This window comes from Crinia signifera, chromosome 3 (assembly GCF_055691185.1).
Source record: "Crinia signifera chromosome 3, ASM5569118v1, whole genome shotgun sequence".
NCBI lineage: Eukaryota > Metazoa > Chordata > Amphibia > Anura > Myobatrachidae > Crinia > Crinia signifera.
Genome location: NC_139219.1, coordinates 107636870 through 107658564, shown reverse-complemented (window position 1 = coordinate 107658564; position 21695 = coordinate 107636870). Strand labels below are relative to the sequence as shown.

General features: G+C 42.3%; 19 non-coding genes across 19 annotated transcripts; 9 read left to right on the top strand and 10 right to left on the bottom strand.

The window, feature by feature from the left end:
• Positions 1 to 828: 828 nt before the first annotated feature.
• On the bottom strand, positions 829 to 899 carry TRNAG-GCC (transfer RNA glycine (anticodon GCC)). Its single transcript has one exon. It is a non-coding gene; the product is annotated as a tRNA-Gly (tRNA).
• A 1277-nt stretch (positions 900 to 2176) lies between these two features.
• On the top strand, positions 2177 to 2249 carry TRNAK-CUU (transfer RNA lysine (anticodon CUU)). Its single transcript has one exon. It is a non-coding gene; the product is annotated as a tRNA-Lys (tRNA).
• Positions 2250 to 3070: 821 nt separating this feature from the next.
• TRNAG-GCC (transfer RNA glycine (anticodon GCC)) lies at positions 3071 to 3141 on the bottom strand. The gene has a single exon. It is a non-coding gene; the product is annotated as a tRNA-Gly (tRNA).
• A 156-nt stretch (positions 3142 to 3297) lies between these two features.
• TRNAK-CUU (transfer RNA lysine (anticodon CUU)) lies at positions 3298 to 3370 on the top strand. The gene has a single exon. It is a non-coding gene; the product is annotated as a tRNA-Lys (tRNA).
• Positions 3371 to 5540: 2170 nt separating this feature from the next.
• Positions 5541 to 5613, top strand: TRNAK-CUU (transfer RNA lysine (anticodon CUU)). The gene has a single exon. It is a non-coding gene; the product is annotated as a tRNA-Lys (tRNA).
• An 821-nt stretch (positions 5614 to 6434) lies between these two features.
• TRNAG-GCC (transfer RNA glycine (anticodon GCC)) lies at positions 6435 to 6505 on the bottom strand. Its single transcript has one exon. It is a non-coding gene; the product is annotated as a tRNA-Gly (tRNA).
• Positions 6506 to 7415: 910 nt separating this feature from the next.
• Positions 7416 to 7486, bottom strand: TRNAG-GCC (transfer RNA glycine (anticodon GCC)). The gene has a single exon. It is a non-coding gene; the product is annotated as a tRNA-Gly (tRNA).
• A 156-nt stretch (positions 7487 to 7642) lies between these two features.
• TRNAK-CUU (transfer RNA lysine (anticodon CUU)) lies at positions 7643 to 7715 on the top strand. Its single transcript has one exon. It is a non-coding gene; the product is annotated as a tRNA-Lys (tRNA).
• Positions 7716 to 8536: 821 nt separating this feature from the next.
• TRNAG-GCC (transfer RNA glycine (anticodon GCC)) lies at positions 8537 to 8607 on the bottom strand. The gene has a single exon. It is a non-coding gene; the product is annotated as a tRNA-Gly (tRNA).
• A 156-nt stretch (positions 8608 to 8763) lies between these two features.
• Positions 8764 to 8836, top strand: TRNAK-CUU (transfer RNA lysine (anticodon CUU)). The gene has a single exon. It is a non-coding gene; the product is annotated as a tRNA-Lys (tRNA).
• An 821-nt stretch (positions 8837 to 9657) lies between these two features.
• Positions 9658 to 9728, bottom strand: TRNAG-GCC (transfer RNA glycine (anticodon GCC)). The gene has a single exon. It is a non-coding gene; the product is annotated as a tRNA-Gly (tRNA).
• A 1277-nt stretch (positions 9729 to 11005) lies between these two features.
• On the top strand, positions 11006 to 11078 carry TRNAK-CUU (transfer RNA lysine (anticodon CUU)). Its single transcript has one exon. It is a non-coding gene; the product is annotated as a tRNA-Lys (tRNA).
• An 821-nt stretch (positions 11079 to 11899) lies between these two features.
• Positions 11900 to 11970, bottom strand: TRNAG-GCC (transfer RNA glycine (anticodon GCC)). Its single transcript has one exon. It is a non-coding gene; the product is annotated as a tRNA-Gly (tRNA).
• A 156-nt stretch (positions 11971 to 12126) lies between these two features.
• TRNAK-CUU (transfer RNA lysine (anticodon CUU)) lies at positions 12127 to 12199 on the top strand. Its single transcript has one exon. It is a non-coding gene; the product is annotated as a tRNA-Lys (tRNA).
• Positions 12200 to 13635: 1436 nt separating this feature from the next.
• TRNAG-GCC (transfer RNA glycine (anticodon GCC)) lies at positions 13636 to 13706 on the bottom strand. Its single transcript has one exon. It is a non-coding gene; the product is annotated as a tRNA-Gly (tRNA).
• A 156-nt stretch (positions 13707 to 13862) lies between these two features.
• Positions 13863 to 13935, top strand: TRNAK-CUU (transfer RNA lysine (anticodon CUU)). Its single transcript has one exon. It is a non-coding gene; the product is annotated as a tRNA-Lys (tRNA).
• An 821-nt stretch (positions 13936 to 14756) lies between these two features.
• On the bottom strand, positions 14757 to 14827 carry TRNAG-GCC (transfer RNA glycine (anticodon GCC)). The gene has a single exon. It is a non-coding gene; the product is annotated as a tRNA-Gly (tRNA).
• Positions 14828 to 14983: 156 nt separating this feature from the next.
• Positions 14984 to 15056, top strand: TRNAK-CUU (transfer RNA lysine (anticodon CUU)). Its single transcript has one exon. It is a non-coding gene; the product is annotated as a tRNA-Lys (tRNA).
• A 3063-nt stretch (positions 15057 to 18119) lies between these two features.
• Positions 18120 to 18190, bottom strand: TRNAG-GCC (transfer RNA glycine (anticodon GCC)). Its single transcript has one exon. It is a non-coding gene; the product is annotated as a tRNA-Gly (tRNA).
• Between the last annotated feature and the right edge of the window lie 3505 nt (positions 18191 to 21695).

The following is a 21695-nucleotide window of genomic DNA, read 5'->3' as shown; positions in this document are numbered from 1 at the left end:
TTGGGCGGTGTTTTTTCCCAGAATTCTACAGGCGAGATCTCTGTCACTACACAACCAAACGTGTTTTAATTGAAACTTAAAAGAGGTGTACATCAGTGTGTGAAACCAAGCAGGAATCTCAGGATCTACTAAATGTGGAAACCTTGCTTTGGTTTTATAGATTGAAGGGCAATCCTTGCCTTGCCATGATGCCATAACACTGTAAAAAAGCCTAGCTATCTGAGTCAATAGCGAATAAGACTCCAAATCTAAGAGTCATTTGCTTTGAGCACAACATTGGGTGGTGTTTATTCCCTTTTCAGATCCATGCCTCCCTCATGGCAGGCGAGAATTCTACCACTAAACCACAAGATTCTACCACTAAATCATTGTATGTTGAATTCTATGCCTGCACCACCAAAATGCAAAGATCCATGCACTATTTAACAAAATATATCGCTGTTTCAGGTGTACATCAGTGGGTGAAACCATGCAGGAATATCAGGATCTACTGAATGTGGAAACTTTGCTTTGGTTTAGTAGTGTAGATTGAAGAGCAAGCGTTGCCTTGCCTTGATGCTACAACACTGTAACAAAGCCTGGCCAGCTTAGTCAATAGAAATAAAACTCCCAAGCTAATAGTCATATGCTTTAAGTACAACATTTGTTTGGTGTTTATTCCCTTTTCAGATCCAGACCTCTCTCTTGGCAGGTGGGAATTCTACCACTAAACCACAAGATTCTACCATTAATTTATTGTATGTGGAATTCTATACCTGCACCACCAAAATGCAAAGAGCCAGACACTCTTTAACAAAATATACCATAATTTCAGTAAAACTTGAGTACTGCATTGGCCGGGAATCGAACCCGGGCCTCCCGCGTGGCAGGCGAGAATTCTACCACTGAACAACCAATGCTTCACATTTTACTTCACGGTTACTTACCCATTTTCCTCAATGTGTGAAACCAAGCATGCATCTCAGTGTACTGAATGTGGTAGCCTAGATCTACTTTAATAGCTTGTATTGCACTCCTTGGCTTGAGTGGCCTTTTTGTCAAATCACAGTAACCAAGCCTGGCTAGCTCAGTCGGTAGAGCATGAGACTCTTAATCTCAGGGTCATGGGTTCGAGCCCCACATTGGGCGGTGTTTTTTCCCAGAATTCTACAGGCGAGATCTCTGTCACTACACAACCAAACGTGTTTTAATTGAAACTTAAAAGAGGTGTACATCAGTGTGTGAAACCAAGCAGGAATCTCAGGATCTACTAAATGTGGAAACCTTGCTTTGGTTTTATAGATTGAAGGGCAATCCTTGCCTTGCCATGATGCCATAACACTGTAAAAAAGCCTAGCTATCTGAGTCAATAGCGAATAAGACTCCAAATCTAAGAGTCATTTGCTTTGAGCACAACATTGGGTGGTGTTTATTCCCTTTTCAGATCCATGCCTCCCTCATGGCAGGCGAGAATTCTACCACTAAACCACAAGATTCTACCACTAAATCATTGTATGTTGAATTCTATGCCTGCACCACCAAAATGCAAAGATCCATGCACTATTTAACAAAATATATCGCTGTTTCAGGTGTACATCAGTGGGTGAAACCATGCAGGAATATCAGGATCTACTGAATGTGGAAACTTTGCTTTGGTTTAGTAGTGTAGATTGAAGAGCAAGCGTTGCCTTGCCTTGATGCTACAACACTGTAACAAAGCCTGGCCAGCTTAGTCAATAGAAATAAAACTCCCAAGCTAAGAGTCATATGCTTTTAGTACAACCTTTGTTTGGTGTTTATTCCCTTTTCAGATCCAGACCTCTCTCTTGGCAGGTGGGAATTCTACCACTAAACCACAAGATTCTAACATTAATTTATTGTATGTGGAATTCTATACCTGCACCACCAAAAAGCAAAGAGCCAGACACTCTTTAACAAAATATACCATAATTTCAGTAAAACTTGAGTACTGCATTGGCCGGGAATCGAACCCAGGCCTCCCGCGTGGCAGGCGAGGATTCCACCACTGAACAAACAATGCTTCACATTTTACTTCACGGTTACTTACCCATTTTCCTCAATTTGTGAAACCAAGCATGCATCTCAGTGTACTGAATGTGGTAGCCTAGATCTACTTTAATAGTTTGTAGGGCACTCCTTGGCTTGAGTGGCCTTTTTGTCACACAACAGTAACCAAGCCTGGCTAGCTCAGTCGGTAGAGCATGAGACTCTTAATCTCAGGGTCGTGGGTTCGAGCCCCACGTTGGGCGGTGTTTTTTCCCAGAATTCTACAGGCGAGATCTCTGTCACTACACAACCAAACGTGTTTTATTTGAAACTTAAAAGAGGTGTACATCAGTGTGTGAAACGAAGCAGGAATCTCAGGATCTACTAAATGTGGAAACCTAGCTTTGGTTTTATAGATTGAAGGGCAATCCTTGCCTTGCCATGATGCCATAACACTGTAAAAAAGCCTAGTTATCTGAGTCAATAGCGAATAAGACTCCAAATCTAAGAGTCATTTGCTTTGAGCACAACATTGGGTGGTGTTTATTCCCTTTTCAGATCCATGCCTCCCTCATAGCAGGCGAGAATTCTACCACTAAACTACAAGATTCTACCACTAAATCATTGTATGTTGAATTCTATACCTGCACCACCAAAATGCAAAGAGCCAGGCACTCTTTAACAAAATATATTGCTGTTTCAGGTGTACATCAGTGGGTGAAACCATGCAGGAATATCAGGATCTACTGAATGTGGAAACTTTGCTTTGGTTTAATAGTGTAGATTGAAGAGCAAGCGTTGCCTTGCCTTGATGCTACAACACTGTAACAAAGCCTGGCCAGCTTAGTCAATAGAAATAAAACTCCCAAGCTAAGAGTCATATGCTTTTAGTACAACATTTGTTTGGTGTTTATTCCCTTTTCAGATCCAGACCTCTCTCTTGGCAGGTGGGAATTCTACCACTTAACCACAAGATTCTAACATTAATTTATTGTATGTGGAATTCTTTACCTGCACCACCAAAATGCAAAGAGCCAGACACTCTTTAACAAAATATACCATATTTTCAGTAAAACTTGAGTACTGCATTGGCCGGGAATCGAACCCGGGCCTCCCGCGTGGCAGGCGAGAATTCTACCACTGAACAACCAATGCTTCACATTTTACTTCACGGTTACTTACCCATTTTCCTCAATTTGTGAAACCAAGCATGCATCTCAGTGTACTGAATGTGGTAGCCTAGATCTACTTTAATAGCTTGTAGGGCACTCCTTGGCTTGAGTGGCCTTTTTGTCAAATCACAGTAACCAAGCCTGGCTAGCTCAGTCGGTAGAGCATGAGACTCTTAATCTCAGGGTCGTGGGTTCGAGCCCCACGTTGGGCGGTGTTTTTTCCCAGAATTCTACAGGCGAGATCTCTGTCACTACACAACCAAACGTGTTTTATTTGAAACTTAAAAGAGGTGTACATCAGTGTGTGAAACCAAGCAGGAATCTCAGGATCTACTAAATGTGGAAACCTTGCTTTGGTTTTATAAATTGAAGGGCAATCCTTGCCTTGCCATGATGCCATAACACTGTAAAAAAGCCTAGCTATCTGAGTCAATAGCGAATAAGACTCCAAATCTAAGAGTCATTTGCTTTGAGCACAACATTGGGTGGTGTTTATTCCCTTTTCAGATCCATGCCTCCCTCATGGCAGGTGAGAATTCTACCACTAAACCACAAGATTCTACCACTAAATCATTGTATGTTAAATTCTATACCTGCACCACCAAAATGCAAAGAGCCAGGCACTCTTTAACAAAATATATCGCTGTTTCAGGTGTACATCAGTGGGTGAAACCATGCAGGAATATCAGGATCTACTGAATGTGGAAACTTTGCTTTGGATTAATAGTGTAGATTGAAGAGCAAGCGTTGCCTTGCCTTGATGCTACAACACTGTAACAAAGCCTGGCCAGCTTAGTCAATAGAAATAAAACTCCCAAGCTAAGAGTCATATGCTTTTAGTACAACATTTGTTTGGTGTTTATTCCCTTTTCAGATCCAGACCTCTCTCTTGGCAGGTGGGAATTCTACCACTAAACCACAAGATTCTAACATTAATTTATTGTATGTGGAATTCTATACCTGCACCACCAAAAAGCAAAGAGCCAGACACTCTTTAACAAAATATACCATAATTTCAGTAAAACTTGAGTACTACATTGGCCGGGAATCGAACCCGGGCCTCCCGCGTGGCAGGCGAGAATTCTACCACTGAACAACCAATGCTTCACATTTTACTTCACGGTTACTTACCCATTTTCCTCAATGTGTGAAACCAAGCATGCATCCCAGTGTACTGAATGTGGTAGCCTAGATCTACTTTAATAGCTTGTATTGCACTCCTTGGCTTGAGTGGCCTTTTTGTCAAATCACAGTAACCAAGCCTGGCTAGCTCAGTCGGTAGAGCATGAGACTCTTAATCTCAGGGTCATGGGTTCGAGCCCCACATTGGGCGGTGTTTTTTTACCAGAATTCTACAGGCGAGATCTCTGTCACTACACAACCAAACGTGTTTTATTTGAAACTTAAAAGAGGTGTACATCAGTGTGTGAAACCAAGCAGGAATCTCAGGATCTACTAAATGTGGAAACCTTGCTTTGGTTTTATAGATTGAAGGGCAATCCTTGCCTTGCCATGATGCCATAACACTGTAAAAAAGCCTAGCTATCTGAGTCAATAGCGAATAAGACTCCAAATCTAAGAGTCATTTGCTTTGAGCACAACATTGGGTGGTGTTTATTCCCTTTTCAGATCCATGCCTCCCTCATGGCAGGCGAGAATTCTACCACTAAACCACAAGATTCTACCACTAAATCATTGTATGTTGAATTCTATGCCTGCACCACCAAAATGCAAAGATCCATGCACTATTTAACAAAATATATCGCTGTTTCAGGTGTACATCAGTGGGTGAAACCATGCAGGAATATCAGAATCTACTGAATGTGGAAACTTTGCTTTGGTTTAGTAGTGTAGATTGAAGAGCAAGCGTTGCCTTGCCTTGATGCTACAACACTGTAACAAAGCCTGGCCAGCTTAGTCAATAGAAATAAAACTCCCAAGCTAAGAGTCATATGCTTTTAGTACAACATTTGTTTGGTGTTTATTCCCTTTTCAGATCCAGACCTCTCTCTTGGCAGGTGGGAATTCTACCACTAAACCACAAGATTCTAACATTAATTTATTGTATGTGGAATTCTATACCTGCACCACCAAAAAGCAAAGAGCCAGACGCTCTTTAACAAAATATACCATAATTTCAGTAAAACTTGAGTACTGCATTGGCCGGGAATCGAACCCAGGCCTCCCGCGTGGCAGGCGAGGATTCCACCACTGAACAAACAATGCTTCACATTTTACTTCACGGTTACTTACCCATTTTCCTCAATTTGTGAAACCAAGCATGCATCTCAGTGTACTGAATGTGGTAGCCTAGATCTACTTTAATAGTTTGTAGGGCACTCCTTGGCTTGAGTGGCCTTTTTGTCACACAACAGTAACCAAGCCTGGCTAGCTCAGTCGGTAGAGCATGAGACTCTTAATCTCAGGGTCGTGGGTTCGAGCCCCACGTTGGGCGGTGTTTTTTCCCAGAATTCTACAGGCGAGATCTCTGTCACTACACAACCAAACGTGTTTTATTTGAAACTTAAAAGAGGTGTACATCAGTGTGTGAAACCAAGCAGGAATCTCAGGATCTACTAAATGTGGAAACCTAGCTTTGGTTTTATAGATTGAAGGGCAATCCTTGCCTTGCCATGATGCCATAACACTGTAAAAAAGCCTAGTTATCTGAGTCAATAGCGAATAAGACTCCAAATCTAAGAGTCATTTGCTTTGAGCACAACATTGGGTGGTGTTTATTCCCTTTTCAGATCCATGCCTCCCTCATAGCAGGCGAGAATTCTACCACTAAACTACAAGATTCTACCACTAAATCATTGTATGTTAAATTCTATACCTGCACCACCAAAATGCAAAGAGCCAGGCACTCTTTAACAAAATATATTGCTGTTTCAGGTGTACATCAGTGGGTGAAACCATGCAGGAATATCAGGATCTACTGAATGTGGAAACTTTGCTTTGGTTTAATAGTGTAGATTGAAGAGCAAGCGTTGCCTTGCCTTGATGCTACAACACTGTAACAAAGCCTGGCCAGCTTAGTCAATAGAAATAAAACTCCCAAGCTAAGAGTCATATGCTTTTAGTACAACATTTGTTTGGTGTTTATTTCCTTTTCAGATCCAGACCTCTCTCTTGGCAGGTGGGAATTCTACCACTAAACCACAAGATTATACCATTAATTTATTGTATGTGGAATTCTATACCTGCACCACCAAAAAGCAAAGAGCCAGACACTCTTTAACAAAATATACCATATTTTCAGTAAAACTTGAGTACTGCATTGGCCGGGAATCGAACCCGGGCCTCCCGCGTGGCAGGCGAGAATTCTACCACTGAACAACCAATGCTTCACCAAGTAACCAAGCCTGGCTAGCTCAGTCGGTAGAGCATGAGACTCTTAATCTCAGGGTCATGGGTTCGAGCCCCACATTGGGCGGTGTTTTTTCCCAGAATTCTACAGGCGAGATCTCTGTCACTACACAACCAAACGTGTTTTATTTGAAACTTAAAAGAGGTGTACATCAGTGTGTGAAACCAAGCAGGAATCTCAGGATCTACAAAATGTGGAAACCTTGCTTTGGTTTTATAAATTGAAGGGCAATCCTTGCCTTGCCATGATGCCATAACACTGTAAAAAAGCCTAGCTATCTGAGTCAATAGCGAATAAGACTCCAAATCTAAGAGTCATTTGCTTTGAGCACAACATTGGGTGGTGTTTATTCCCTTTTCAGATCCATGCCTCCCTCATGGCAGGCGAGAATTCTACCACTAAACCACAAGATTCTACCACTAAATCATTGTATGTTAAATTCTATACCTGCACCACTAAAATGCAAAGAGCCAGGCACTCTTTAAAAAAATATATCGCTGTTTCAGGTGTACATCAGTGGGTGAAACCATGCAGGAATATCAGGATCTACTGAATGTGGAAACTTTGCTTTGGTTTAATAGTGTAGATTGAAGAGCAAGCGTTGCCTTGCCTTGATGCTACAACACTGTAACAAAGCCTGGGAAGCTTAGTCAATAGAAATAAAACCCCCAAGCTAAGAGTCATTTGCTTTTAGTACAACATTTGTTTGGTGTTTATTCCCTTTTCAGATCCAGACCTCTCTCTTGGCAGGTGGGAATTCTACCACTAAACCACAAGATTCTACCATTAATTTATTGTATGTGGAATTCTATACCTGCACCACCAAAATGCAAAGAGCCAGCCACTCTTTAACAAAATATACCATAATTTCAGTAAAACTTGAGTACTGCATTGGCCGGGAATCGAACCCGGGCCTCCCGCGTGGCAGGCGAGAATTCTACCACTGAACAACCAATGCTTCACATTTTACTTCAAGGTTACTTACCCATTTTCCTCAATGTGTGAAACCAAGCATGCATCTCAGTGTACTGAATGTGGTAGCCTAGATCTACTTTAATAGCTTGTAGGGCACTCCTTGGCTTGAGTGGCCTTTTTGTCACATCACAGTAACCAAGCCTGGCTAGCTCAGTCGGTAGAGCATGAGACTCTTAATCTCAGGGTCGTGGGTTCGAGCCCCACGTTGGGCGGTGTTTTTTCCCAGAATTCTACAGGCGAGATCTCTGTCACTACACAACCAAACGTGTTTTATTTGAAACTTAAAAGAGGTGTACATCAGTGTGTGAAACCAAGCAGGAATCTCAGGATCTACTAAATGTGGAAACCTTGCTTTGGTTTTATAAATTGAAGGGCAATCCTTGCCTTGCCATGATGCCATAACACTGTAAAAAAGCCTAGCTATCTGAGTCAATAGCGAATAAGACTCCAAATCTAAGAGTCATTTGCTTTGAGCACAACATTGGGTGGTGTTTATTCCCTTTTCAGATCCATGCCTCCCTCATAGCAGGCGAGAATTCTACCACTAAACTACAAGATTCTACCACTAAATCATTGTATGTTGAATTCTATACCTGCACCACCAAAATGCAAAGAGCCAGGCACTCTTTAACAAAATATATTGCTGTTTCAGGTGTACATCAGTGGGTGAAACCATGCAGGAATATCAGGATCTACTGAATGTGGAAACTTTGCTTTGGTTTAATAGTGTAGATTGAAGAGCAAGCGTTGCCTTGCCTTGATGCTACAACACTGTAACAAAGCCTGGCCAGCTTAGTCAATAGAAATAAAACTCCCAAGCTAAGAGTCATATGCTTTTAGTACAACATTTGTTTGGTGTTTATTCCCTTTTCAGATCCAGACCTCTCTCTTGGCAGGTGGGAATTCTACCACTTAACCACAAGATTCTAACATTAATTTATTGTATGTGGAATTCTTTACCTGCACCACCAAAATGCAAAGAGCCAGACACTCTTTAACAAAATATACCATATTTTCAGTAAAACTTGAGTACTGCATTGGCCGGGAATCGAACCCGGGCCTCCCGCGTGGCAGGCGAGAATTCTACCACTGAACAACCAATGCTTCACATTTTACTTCACGGTTACTTACCCATTTTCCTCAATTTGTGAAACCAAGCATGCATCTCAGTGTACTGAATGTGGTAGCCTAGATCTACTTTAATAGCTTGTAGGGCACTCCTTGGCTTGAGTGGCCTTTTTGTCACATCTCAGTAACCAAGCCTGGCTAGCTCAGTCGGTAGAGCATGAGACTCTTAATCTCAGGGTCGTGGGTTCGAGCCCCACGTTGGGCGGTGTTTTTTCCCAGAATTCTACAGGCGAGATCTCTGTCACTACACAACCAAACGTGTTTTATTTGAAACTTAAAAGAGGTGTACATCAGTGTGTGAAACCAAGCAGGAATCTCAGGATCTACTAAATGTGGAAACCTTGCTTTGGTTTTATAAATTGAAGGGCAATCCTTGCCTTGCCATGATGCCATAACACTGTAAAAAAGCCTAGCTATCTGAGTCAATAGCGAATAAGACTCCAAATCTAAGAGTCATTTGCTTTGAGCACAACATTGGGTGGTGTTTATTCCCTTTTCAGATCCATGCCTCCCTCATGGCAGGCGAGAATTCTACCACTAAACCACAAGATTCTACCACTAAATCATTGTATGTTAAATTCTATACCTGCACCACTAAAATGCAAAGAGCCAGGCACTCTTTAAAAAAATATATCGCTGTTTCAGGTGTACATCAGTGGGTGAAACCATGCAGGAATATCAGGATCTACTGAATGCGGAAACTTTGCTTTGGTTTAATAGTGTAGATTGAAGAGCAAGCGTTGCCTTGCCTTGATGCTACAACACTGTAACAAAGCCTGGCCAGCTTAGTCAATAGAAATAAAACCCCCAAGCTAAGAGTCATTTGCTTTTAGTACAACATTTGTTTGGTGTTTATTCCCTTTTCAGATCCAGACCTCTCTCTTGGCAGGTGGGAATTCTACCACTAAACCACAAGATTCTACCATTAATTTATTGTATGTGGAATTCTATACCTGCACCACCAAAATGCAAAGAGCCAGCCACTCTTTAACAAAATATACCATAATTTCAGCAAAACTTGAGTACTGCATTGGCCGGGAATCGAACCCGGGCCTCCCGCGTGGCAGGCGAGAATTCTACCACTGAACAACCAATGCTTCACATTTTACTTCAAGGTTACTTACCCATTTTCCTCAATGTGTGAAACCAAGCATGCATCTCAGTGTACTGAATGTGGTAGCCTAGATCTACTTTAATAGCTTGTAGGGCACTCCTTGGCTTGAGTGGCCTTTTTGTCACACAACAGTAACCAAGCCTGGCTAGCTCAGTCGGTAGAGCATGAGACTCTTAATCTCAGGGTCGTGTGTTCGAGCCCCACGTTGGGCGGTGTTTTTTCCCAGAATTCTACAGGCGAGATCTCTGTCACTACACAACCAAACGTGTTTTATTTGAAACTTAAAAGAGGTGTACATCAGTGTGTGAAACCAAGCAGGAATCTCAGGATCTACTAAATGTGGAAACCTTGCTTTGGTTTTATAAATTGAAGGGCAATCCTTGCCTTGCCATGATGCCATAACACTGTAAAAAAGCCTAGCTATCTGAGTCAATAGCGAATAAGACTCCAAATCTAAGAGTCATTTGCTTTGAGCACAACATTGGGTGGTGTTTATTCCCTTTTCAGATCCATGCCTCCCTCATGGCAGGCGAGAATTCTACCACTAAACCACAAGATTCTACCACTAAATCATTGTATGTTAAATTCTATACCTGCACCACCAAAATGCAAAGAGCCAGGCACTCTTTAACAAAATATATCGCTGTTTCAGGTGTACATCAGTGGGTGAAACCATGCAGGAATATCAGGATCTACTGAATGTGGAAACTTTGCTTTAGTTTAATAGTGTAGATTGAAGAGCAAGCGTTGCCTTGCCTTGATGCTACAACACTGTAACAAAGCCTGGCCAGCTTAGTCAATAGAAATAAAACTCCCAAGCTAAGAGTCATATGCTTTTAGTACAACATTTGTTTGGTGTTTATTCCCTTTTCAGATCCAGACCTCTCTCTTGGCAGGTGGGAATTCTACCACTAAACCACAAGATTCTAACATTAATTTATTGTATGTGGAATTCTATACCTGCACCACCAAAAAGCAAAGAGCCAGACACTCTTTAACAAAATATACCATAATTTCAGTAAAACTTGAGTACTGCATTGGGCGGGAATCGAACCCGGGCCTCCCGCGTGGCAGGCGAGAATTCTACCACTGAACAACCAATGCTTCACATTTTACTTCACGGTTACTTACCCATTTTCCTCAATTTGTGAAACCAAGCATGCATCTCAGTGTACTGAATGTGGTAGCCTAGATCTACTTTAATAGCTTGTAGGGCACTCCTTGGCTTGAGTGGCCTTTTTGTCACACAACAGTAACCAAGCCTGGCTAGCTCAGTCGGTAGAGCATGAGACTCTTAATCTCAGGGTCGTGGGTTCGAGCCCCACGTTGGGCGGTGTTTTTTCCCAGAATTCTACAGGCGAGATCTCTGTCACTACACAACCAAACGTGTTTTATTTGAAACTTAAAAGAGGTGTACATCAGTGTGTGAAACCAAGCAGGAATCTCAGGATCTACTAAATGGGGAAACCTTGCTTTGGTTTTATAGATTGAAGGGCAATCCTTGCCTTGCCATGATGCCATAACACTGTAAAAAAGCCTAGCTATCTGAGTCAATAGCGAATAAGACTCCAAATCTAAGAGTCATTTGCTTTGAGCACAACATTGGGTGGTGTTTATTCCCTTTTCAGATCCATGCCTCCCTCATGGCAGGCGAGTATTCTACCACTAAACCACAAGATTCTACCACTAAATCATTGTATGTTAAATTCTATGCCTGCACCACCAAAATGCAAAGAGCCAGGCACTCTTTAACAAAATATATCGCTGTTTCAGGTGTACATCAGTGGGTGAAACCATGCAGGAATATCAGGATCTACTGAATGTGGAAACTTTGCTTTGGTTTAGTAGTGTAGATTGAAGAGCAAGCGTTGCCTTGCCTTGATGCTACAACACTGTAACAAAGCCTGGCCAGCTTAGTCAATAGAAATAAAACTCCCAAGCTAAGAGTCATATGCTTTTAGTACAACATTTGTTTGGTGTTTATTCCCTTTTCAGATCCAGACCTCTCTCTTGGCAGGTGGGAATTCTACCACTAAACCACAAGATTCTGCCATTAATTTATTGTATGTGGAATTCTATACCTGCACCACCAAAATGCAAAGAGCCAGCCACTCTTTAACAAAATATACCATAATTTCAGTAAAACTTGAGTACTGCATTGGCCGGGAATCGAACCCGGGCCTCCCGCGTGGCAGGCGAGAATTCTACCACTGAACAACCAATGCTTCACATTTTACTTCACGGTTACTTACCCATTTTCCTCAATTTGTGAAACCAAGCATGCATCTCAGTGTACTGAATGTGGTAGCCTAGATCTACTTTAATAGCTTGTAGGGCACTCCTTGGCTTGAGTGGCCTTTTTGTCACACAACAGTAACCAAGCCTGGCTAGCTCAGTCGGTAGAGCATGAGACTCTTAATCTCAGGGTCGTGGGTTCGAGCCCCACGTTGGGCGGTGTTTTTTCCCAGAATTCTACAGGCGAGATCTCTGTCACTACACAACCAAACGTGTTTTATTTGAAACTTAAAAGAGGTGTACATCAGTGTGTGAAACCAAGCAGGAATCTCAGGATCTACTAAATGGGGAAACCTTGCTTTGGTTTTATAGATTGAAGGGCAATCCTTGCCTTGCCATGATGCCATAACACTGTAAAAAAGCCTAGCTATCTGAGTCAATAGCGAATAAGACTCCAAATCTAAGAGTCATTTGCTTTGAGCACAACATTGGGTGGTGTTTATTCCCTTTTCAGATCCATGCCTCCCTCATGGCAGGCGAGTATTCTACCACTAAACCACAAGATTCTACCACTAAATCATTGTATGTTAAATTCTATGCCTGCACCACCAAAATGCAAAGAGCCAGGCACTCTTTAACAAAATATATCGCTGTTTCAGGTGTACATCAGTGGGTGAAACCATGCAGGAATATCAGGATCTACTGAATGTGGAAACTTTGCTTTGGTTTAGTAGTGTAGATTGAAGAGCAAGCGTTGCCTTGCCTTGATGCTACAACACTGTAACAAAGCCTGGCCAGCTTAGTCAATAGAAATAAAACTCCCAAGCTAAGAGTCATATGCTTTTAGTACAACATTTGTTTGGTGTTTATTCCCTTTTCAGATCCAGACCTCTCTCTTGGCAGGTGGGAATTCTACCACTAAACCACAAGATTCTGCCATTAATTTAGGTACTTGTGAGTTATCCGGGCGTCCGATTTTTAAATCGGGTCGGATCGGGACATCGCATCGCATCGCATGCGACCATCGGATGCGATGCGATGCGATGCGATGCGATGACCCGATTTTTCCATAGGAATCAATGTTAAAATGGACTGAGTCCATTTTAACATGGAATTCAATGTGAAAAAGGGTCCTTTTCATACCCCTACTATCCAAGTGGGCATGGAGTTGGATATAAACCTGTGGCGAGCGTAGCGAGCCACCGAGCCCGAAGCGTGGCGAGCGTAGCGAGCCCCGCGAGGGGACACGGAATACCGTCCCCTCGCGGGGCTCGCTTCGCTCGCCACGCTTCGGGCTCGGTGGCTCGCTACGCTCGCCACAGGTTTATATCCAACTCCATGCCCACTTGGATAGTAGGGGTATGAAAAGGACCCCTTTTTCCATAGGAATCATTTTAACATTGATTCCTATGGAAAAATCGGGTCATCGCATCCGATGGTCGCATGCGATGCGATGCGATGCGATGCGATATCGCATCGCATCGCATCTGATTGTATGCCTTAACTTAAGGCATACAATCAAAAAATCGGACGCCCGGATAACTCACAAGTACCTTAATTTATTGTATGTGGAATTCTATACCTGCACCACCAAAATGCAAAGAGCCAGCCACTCTTTAACAAAATATACCATAATTTCAGTAAAACTTGAGTACTGCATTGGCCGGGAATCGAACCCGGGCCTCCCGCGTGGCAGGCGAGAATTCTACCACTGAACAACCAATGCTTCACATTTTACTTCACGGTTACTTACCCATTTTCCTCAATTTGTGAAACCAAGCATGCATCTCAGTGTACTGAATGTGGTAGCCTAGATCTACTTTAATAGCTTGTAGGGCACTCCTTGGCTTGAGTGGCCTTTTTGTCACACAACAGTAACCAAGCCTGGCTAGCTCAGTCGGTAGAGCATGAGACTCTTAATCTCAGGGTCGTGGGTTCGAGCCCCACGTTGGGCGGTGTTTTTTCCCAGAATTCTACAGGCGAGATCTCTGTCACTACACAACCAAACGTGTTTTATTTGAAACTTAAAAGAGGTGTACATCAGTGTGTGAAACCAAGCAGGAATCTCAGGATCTACTAAATGGGGAAACCTTGCTTTGGTTTTATAGATTGAAGGGCAATCCTTGCCTTGCCATGATGCCATAACACTGTAAAAAAGCCTAGCTATCTGAGTCAATAGCGAATAAGACTCCAAATCTAAGAGTCATTTGCTTTGAGCACAACATTGGGTGGTGTTTATTCCCTTTTCAGATCCATGCCTCCCTCATGGCAGGCGAGTATTCTACCACTAAACCACAAGATTCTACCACTAAATCATTGTATGTTAAATTCTATGCCTGCACCACCAAAATGCAAAGAGCCAGGCACTCTTTAACAAAATATATCGCTGTTTCAGGTGTACATCAGTGGGTGAAACCATGCAGGAATATCAGGATCTACTAAATGTGGAAACTTTGCTTTGGTTTAGTAGTGTAGATTGAAGAGCAAGCGTTGCCTTGCCTTGATGCTACAACACTGTAACAAAGCCTGGCCAGCTTAGTCAATAGAAATAAAACTCCCAAGCTAAGAGTCATATGCTTTTAGTACAACATTTGTTTGGTGTTTATTCCCTTTTCAGATCCAGACCTCTCTCTTGGCAGGTGGGAATTCTACCACTAAACCACAAGATTCTGCCATTAATTTATTGTATGTGGAATTCTATACCTGCACCACCAAAATGCAAAGAGCCAGCCACTCTTTAACAAAATATACCATAATTTCAGTAAAACTTGAGTACTGCATTGGCCGGGAATCGAACCCGGGCCTCCCGCGTGGCAGGCGAGAATTCTACCACTGAACAACCAATGCTTCACATTTTATTTCAAGGTTAGTTACCCATTTTCCTCAATGTGTGAAACCAAGCATGCATCTCAGTGTACTGAATGTGGTAGCCTAGATCTACTTTAATAGCTTGTAGGGCACTCCTTGGCTTGAGTGGCCTTTTTGTCACATCACAGTAACCAAGCCTGGCTAGCTCAGTCGGTAGAGCATGAGACTCTTAATCTCAGGGTCGTGGGTTCGAGCCCCACGTTGGGCGGTGTTTTTTCCCAGAATTCTACAGGCGAGATCTCTGTCACTACACAACCAAACGTGTTTTATTTGAAACTTAAAAGAGGTGTACATCAGTGTGTGAAACCAAGCAGGAATCTCAGGATCTACTAAATGTGGAAACCTTGCTTTGGTTTTATAAATTGAAGGGCAATCCTTGCCTTGCCATGATGCCATAACACTGTAAAAAAGCCTAGCTATCTGAGTCAATAGCGAATAAGACTCCAAATCTAAGAGTCATTTGCTTTGAGCACAACATTGGGTGGTGTTTATTCCCTTTTCAGATCCATGCCTCCCTCATGGCAGGCGAGAATTCTACCACTAAACCACAAGATTCTACCACTAAATCATTGTATGTTAAATTCTATACCTGCACCACCAAAATGCAAAGAGCCAGGCACTCTTTAACAAAATATATCGCTGTTTCAGGTGTACATCAGTGGGTGAAACCATGCAGGAATATCAGGATCTACTGAATGTGGAAACTTTGCTTTGGTTTAATAGTGTAGATTGAAGAGCAAGCGTTGCCTTGCCTTGATGCTACAACACTGTAACAAAGCCTGGCAAGCTTAGTCAATAGAAATAAAACTCCCAAGCTAAGAGTCATATGCTTTTAGTACAACATTTGTTTGGTGTTTATTCCCTTTTTAGATCCAGACCTCTCTCTTGGCAGGTGGGAATTCTACCACTAAACCACAAGATTCTAACATTAATTTATTGTATGTGGAATTCTATACCTGCACCACCAAAAAGCAAAGAGCCAGACACTCTTTAACAAAATATACCATAATTTCAGTAAAACTTGAGTACTGCATTGGCCGGGAATCGAACCCGGGCCTTCCGCGTGGCAGGCGAGAATTCTACCACTGAACAACCAATGCTTCACATTTTACTTCACGGTTACTTACCCATTTTCCTCAATGTGTGAAACCAAGCATGCATCTCAGTGTACTGAATGTGGTAGCCTAGATCTACTTTAATAGCTTGTATTGCACTCCTTGGCTTGAGTGGCCTTTTTGTCAAATCACAGTAACCAAGCCTGGCTAGCTCAGTCGGTAGAGCATGAGACTTTTAATCTCAGGGTCATGGGTTCGAGCCCCACATTGGGCGGTGTTTTTTCCCAGAATTCTACAGGCGAGAACTCTGTCACTACACAACCAAACGTGTTTTATTTGAAACTTAAAAGAGGTGTACATCAGTGTGTGAAACCAAGCAGGAATCTCAGGATCTACTAAATGTGGAAACCTTGCTTTGGTTTTATAGATTGAAGGGCAATCCTTGCCTTGCCATGATGCCATAACACTGTAAAAAAGCCTAGCTATCTGAGTCAATAGCGAATAAGACTCCAAATCTAAGAGTCATTTGCTTTGAGCACAACATTGGGTGGTGTTTATTCCCTTTTCAGATCCATGCCTCCCTCATGGCAGGCGAGAATTCTACCACTAAACCACAATATTCTACCACTAAATCATTGTATGTTGAATTCTATGCCTGCACCACCAAAATGCAAAGAGCCATGCACTATTTAACAAAATATATCGCTGTTTCAGGTGTACATCAGTGGGTGAAACCATGCAGGAATATCAGGATCTACTGAATGTGGAAACTTTGCTTTGGTTTAGTAGTGTAGATTGAAGAGCAAGCGTTGCCTTGCCTTGATGCTACAACACTGTAACAAAGCCTGGCCAGCTTAGTCAATAGAAATAAAACTCCCAAGCTAAGAGTCATATGCTTTTAGTACAACATTTGTTTGGTGTTTATTCCCTTTTCAGATCCAGACCTCTCTCTTGGCAGGTGGGAATTCTACCACTAAACCACAAGATTCTAACATTAATTTATTGTATGTGGAATTCTATACCTGCACCACCAAAAAGCAAAGAGCCAGACACTCTTTAACAAAATATACCATAATTTCAGTAAAACTTGAGTACTGCATTGGCCGGGAATCGAACCCGGGCCTCCCGCGTGGCAGGCGAGAATTCTACCACTGAACAACCAAAGCTTCACATTTTACTTCACGGTTACTTACCCATTTTCCTCAATTTGTGAAACCAAGCATGCATCTCAGTGTACTGAATGTGGTAGCCTAGATCTACTTTAATAGCTTGTAGGGCACTCCTTGGCTTGAGTGGCCTTTTCGTCACACAACAGTAACCAAGCCTGGCTAGCTCAGTCGGTAGAGCATGAGACTCTTAATCTCAGGGTTGTGGGTTCGAGCCCCACGTTGGGCGGTGTTTTTTCCCAGAATTCTACAGGCGAGATCTCTGTCACTACACAACCAAACGTGTTTTATTTGAAACTTAAAAGAGGTGTACATCAGTGTGTGAAACCAAGCAGGAATCTCAGGATCTACTAAATGTGGAAACCTTGCTTTGGTTTTATAAATTGAAGGGCAATCCTTGCCTTGCCATGATGCCATAACACTGTAAAAAAGCCTAGCTATCTGAGTCAATAGCGAATAAGACTCCAAATCTAAGAGTCATTTGCTTTGAGCACAACATTGGGTGGTGTTTATTCCCTTTTCAGATCCATGCCTCCCTCATGGCAGGCGAGAATTCTACCACTAAACCACAAGATTCTACCACTAAATCATTGTATGTTAAATTCTATACCTGCACCACCAAAATGCAAAGAGCCATGCACTCTTTAACAAAATATATCGCTGTTTCAGGTGTACATCAGTGGGTGAAACCATGCAGGAATATCAGGATCTACTGAATGTGGAAACTTTGCTTTGGTTTAATAGTGTAGATTGAAGAGCAAGCGTTGCCTTGCCTTGATGCTACAACACTGTAACAAAGCCTGGCCAGCTTAGTCAATAGAAATAAAACTCCCAAGCTAAGAGTCATATGCTTTTAGTACAACATTTGTTTGGTGTTTATTCCCTTTTTAGATCCAGACCTCTCTCTTGGCAGGTGGGAATTCTACCACTAAACCACAAGATTCTAACATTAATTTATTGTATGTGGAATTCTATACCTGCACCACCAAAAAGCAAAGAGCCAGACACTCTTTAACAAAATATACCATAATTTCAGTAAAACTTGAGTACTGCATTGGCCGGGAATCGAACCCGGGCCTCCCGCGTGGCAGGCGAGAATTCTACCACTGAACAACCAATGCTTCACATTTTACTGCACGGTTACTTACCCATTTTCCTCAATGTGTGAAACCAAGCATGCATCTCAGTGTACTGAATGTGGTAGCCTAGATCTACTTTAATAGCTTGTATTGCACTCCTTGGCTTGAGTGGCCTTTTTGTCAAATCACAGTAACCAAGCCTGGCTAGCTCAGTCGGTAGAGCATGAGACTTTTAATCTCAGGGTCATGGGTTCGAGCCCCACATTGGGCGGTGTTTTTTCCCAGAATTCTACAGGCGAGAACTCTGTCACTACACAACCAAACGTGTTTTATTTGAAACTTAAAAGAGGTGTACATCAGTGTGTGAAACCAAGCAGGAATCTCAGGATCTACTAAATGTGGAAACCTTGCTTTGGTTTTATAGATTGAAGGGCAATCCTTGCCTTGCCATGATGCCATAACACTGTAAAAAAGCCTAGCTATCTGAGTCAATAGCGAATAAGACTCCAAATCTAAGAGTCATTTGCTTTGAGCACAACATTGGGTGGTGTTTATTCCCTTTTCAGATCCATGCCTCCCTCATGGCAGGCGAGAATTCTACCACTAAACCACAATATTCTACCACTAAATCATTGTATGTTGAATTCTATGCCTGCACCACCAAAATGCAAAGAGCCATGCACTATTTAACAAAACATATCGCTGTTTCAGGTGTACATCAGTGGGTGAAACCATGCAGGAATATCAGGATCTACTGAATGTGGAAACTTTGCTTTGTTTTAGTAGTGTAGATTGAAGAGCAAGCGTTGCCTTGCCTTGATGCTACAACACTGTAACAAAGCCTGGCCAGCTTAGTCAATAGAAATAAAACTCCCAAGCTAAGAGTCATATGCTTTTAGTACAACATTTGTTTGGTGTTTATTCCCTTTTCAGATCCAGACCTCTCTCTTGGCAGGTGGGAATTCTACCACTAAACCACAAGATTCTAACATTAATTTATTGTATGTGGAATTCTATACCTGCACCACCAAAAAGCAAAGAGCCAGACACTCTTTAACAAAATATACCATAATTTCAGTAAAACTTGAGTACTGCATTGGCCGGGAATCGAACCCGGGCCTCCCGCGTGGCAGGCGAGAATTCTACCACTGAACAACCAAAGCTTCACATTTTACTTCACGGTTACTTACCCATTTTCCTCAATTTGTGAAACCAAGCATGCATCTCAGTGTACTGAATGTGGTAGCCTAGATCTACTTTAATAGCTTGTAGGGCACTCCTTGGCTTGAGTGGCCTTTTCGTCACACAACAGTAACCAAGCCTGGCTAGCTCAGTCGGTAGAGCATGAGACTCTTAATCTCAGGGTTGTGGGTTCGAGCCCCACGTTGGGCGGTGTTTTTTCCCAGAATTCTACAGGCGAGATCTCTGTCACTACACAACCAAACGTGTTTTATTTGAAACTTAAAAGAGGTGTACATCAGTGTGTGAAACCAAGCAGGAATCTCAGGATCTACTAAATGTGGAAACCTTGCTTTGGTTTTATAAATTGAAGGGCAATCCTTGCCTTGCCATGATGCCATAACACTGTAAAAAAGCCTAGCTATCTGAGTCAATAGCGAATAAGACTCCAAATCTAAGAGTCATTTGCTTTGAGCACAACATTGGGTGGTGTTTATTCCCTTTTCAGATCCATGCCTCCCTCATGGCAGGCGAGAATTCTACCACTAAACCACAAGATTCTACCACTAAATCATTGTATGTTAAATTCTATACCTGCACCACCAAAATGCAAAGAGCCAGGCACTCTTTAACAAAATATATCGCTGTTTCAGGTGTACATCAGTGGGTGAAACCATGCAGGAATATCAGGATCTACTGAATGTGGAAACTTTGCTTTGGTTTAATAGTGTAGATTGAAGAGCAAGCGTTGCCTTGCCTTGATGCTACAACACTGTAACAAAGCCTGGCCAGCTTAGTCAATAGAAATAAAACTCCCAAGCTAAGAGTCATATGCTTTTAGTACAACATTTGATTGGTGTTTATTCCCTTTTCAGATCCAGACCTCTCTCTTGGCAGGTGGGAATTCTACCACTAAACCACAAGATTCTACCATTAATTTATTGTATGTGTAATTCTATACCTGCACCACCAAAATGCAAAGAGCCAGGCACTCTTTAACAAAATATACCATAATTTCAGTAAAACTTGAGTACTGCATTGGCCGGGAATCGAACCCAAGCCTCCCGCGTGGCAGGCAAGAATTCTACCACTGAACAACCAATGCTTCACATTTTACTTCACGGTTACTTACCCATTTTCCTCAATGTGTGAAACCAAGCATGCATCTCAGTGTACTGAATGTGGTAGCCTAGATCTACTTTAATAGCTTGTAGGGCACTCCTTGGCTTGAGTGGCCTTTTTGTCACATCACAGTAACCAAGCCTGGCTAGCTCAGTCGGTAGAGCATGAGACTCTTAATCTCAGGGTCGTGGGTTCGAGCCCCACGTTGTGCGGTGTTTTTTCCCAGAATTCTACAGGCGAGATCTCTGTCACTACACAACCAAACGTGTTTTATTTGAAACTTAAAAGAGGTGTACATCAGTGTGGGAAACCAAGCAGGAATCTCAGGATCTACTAAATGTGGAAACCTTGCTTTGGTTTTATAAATTGAAGGGCAATCCTTGCCTTGCCATGATGCCATAACACTGTAAAAAAGCCTAGCTATCTGAGTCAATAGCGAATAAGACTCCAAATCTAAGAGTCATTTGCTTTGAGCACAACATTGGGTGGTGTTTATTCCCTTTTCAGATCCATGCCTCCCTCATGGCAGGCGAGAATTCTACCACTAAACCACAAGATTCTACCACTAAATCATTGTATGTTAAATTCTATACCTGCACCACCAAAATGCAAAGAGCCAGGCACTCTTTAACAAAATATATCGCTGTTTCAGGTGTACATCAGTGGGTGAAACCATGCAGGAATATCAGGATCTACTGAATGTGGAAACTTTGCTTTGGTTTAATAGTGTAGATTGAAGAGCAAGCGTTGCCTTGCCTTGATGCTACAACACTGTAACAAAGCCTGGCCAGCTTAGTCAATAGAAATAAAACTCCCAAGCTAAGAGTCATATGCTTTTAGTACAACATTTGTTTGGTGTTTATTTCCTTTTCAGATCCAGACCTCTCTCTTGGCAGGTGGGAATTCTACCACTAAACCACAAGATTCTACCATTAATTTATTGTATGTGGAATTCTATACCTGCACCACCAAAAAGCAAAGAGCCAGACACTCTATAACAAAATATACCATAATTTCAGTAAAACTTGAGTGCTGCATTGGCCGGGAATCGAACCCGGGCCTCCCGCGTGGCAGGCGAGAATTCTACCACCGAACAACCAATGTTTCACTTTTTACTTCACGGTTACTTACCCATTTTCCTCAATTTGTGAAACCAAGCATGCATCTCAGTGTACTGAATGTGGTAGCCTAGATCTACTTTAATAGCTTGTAGGGCACTCCTTGGCTTGAGTGGCCTTTTTGTCAC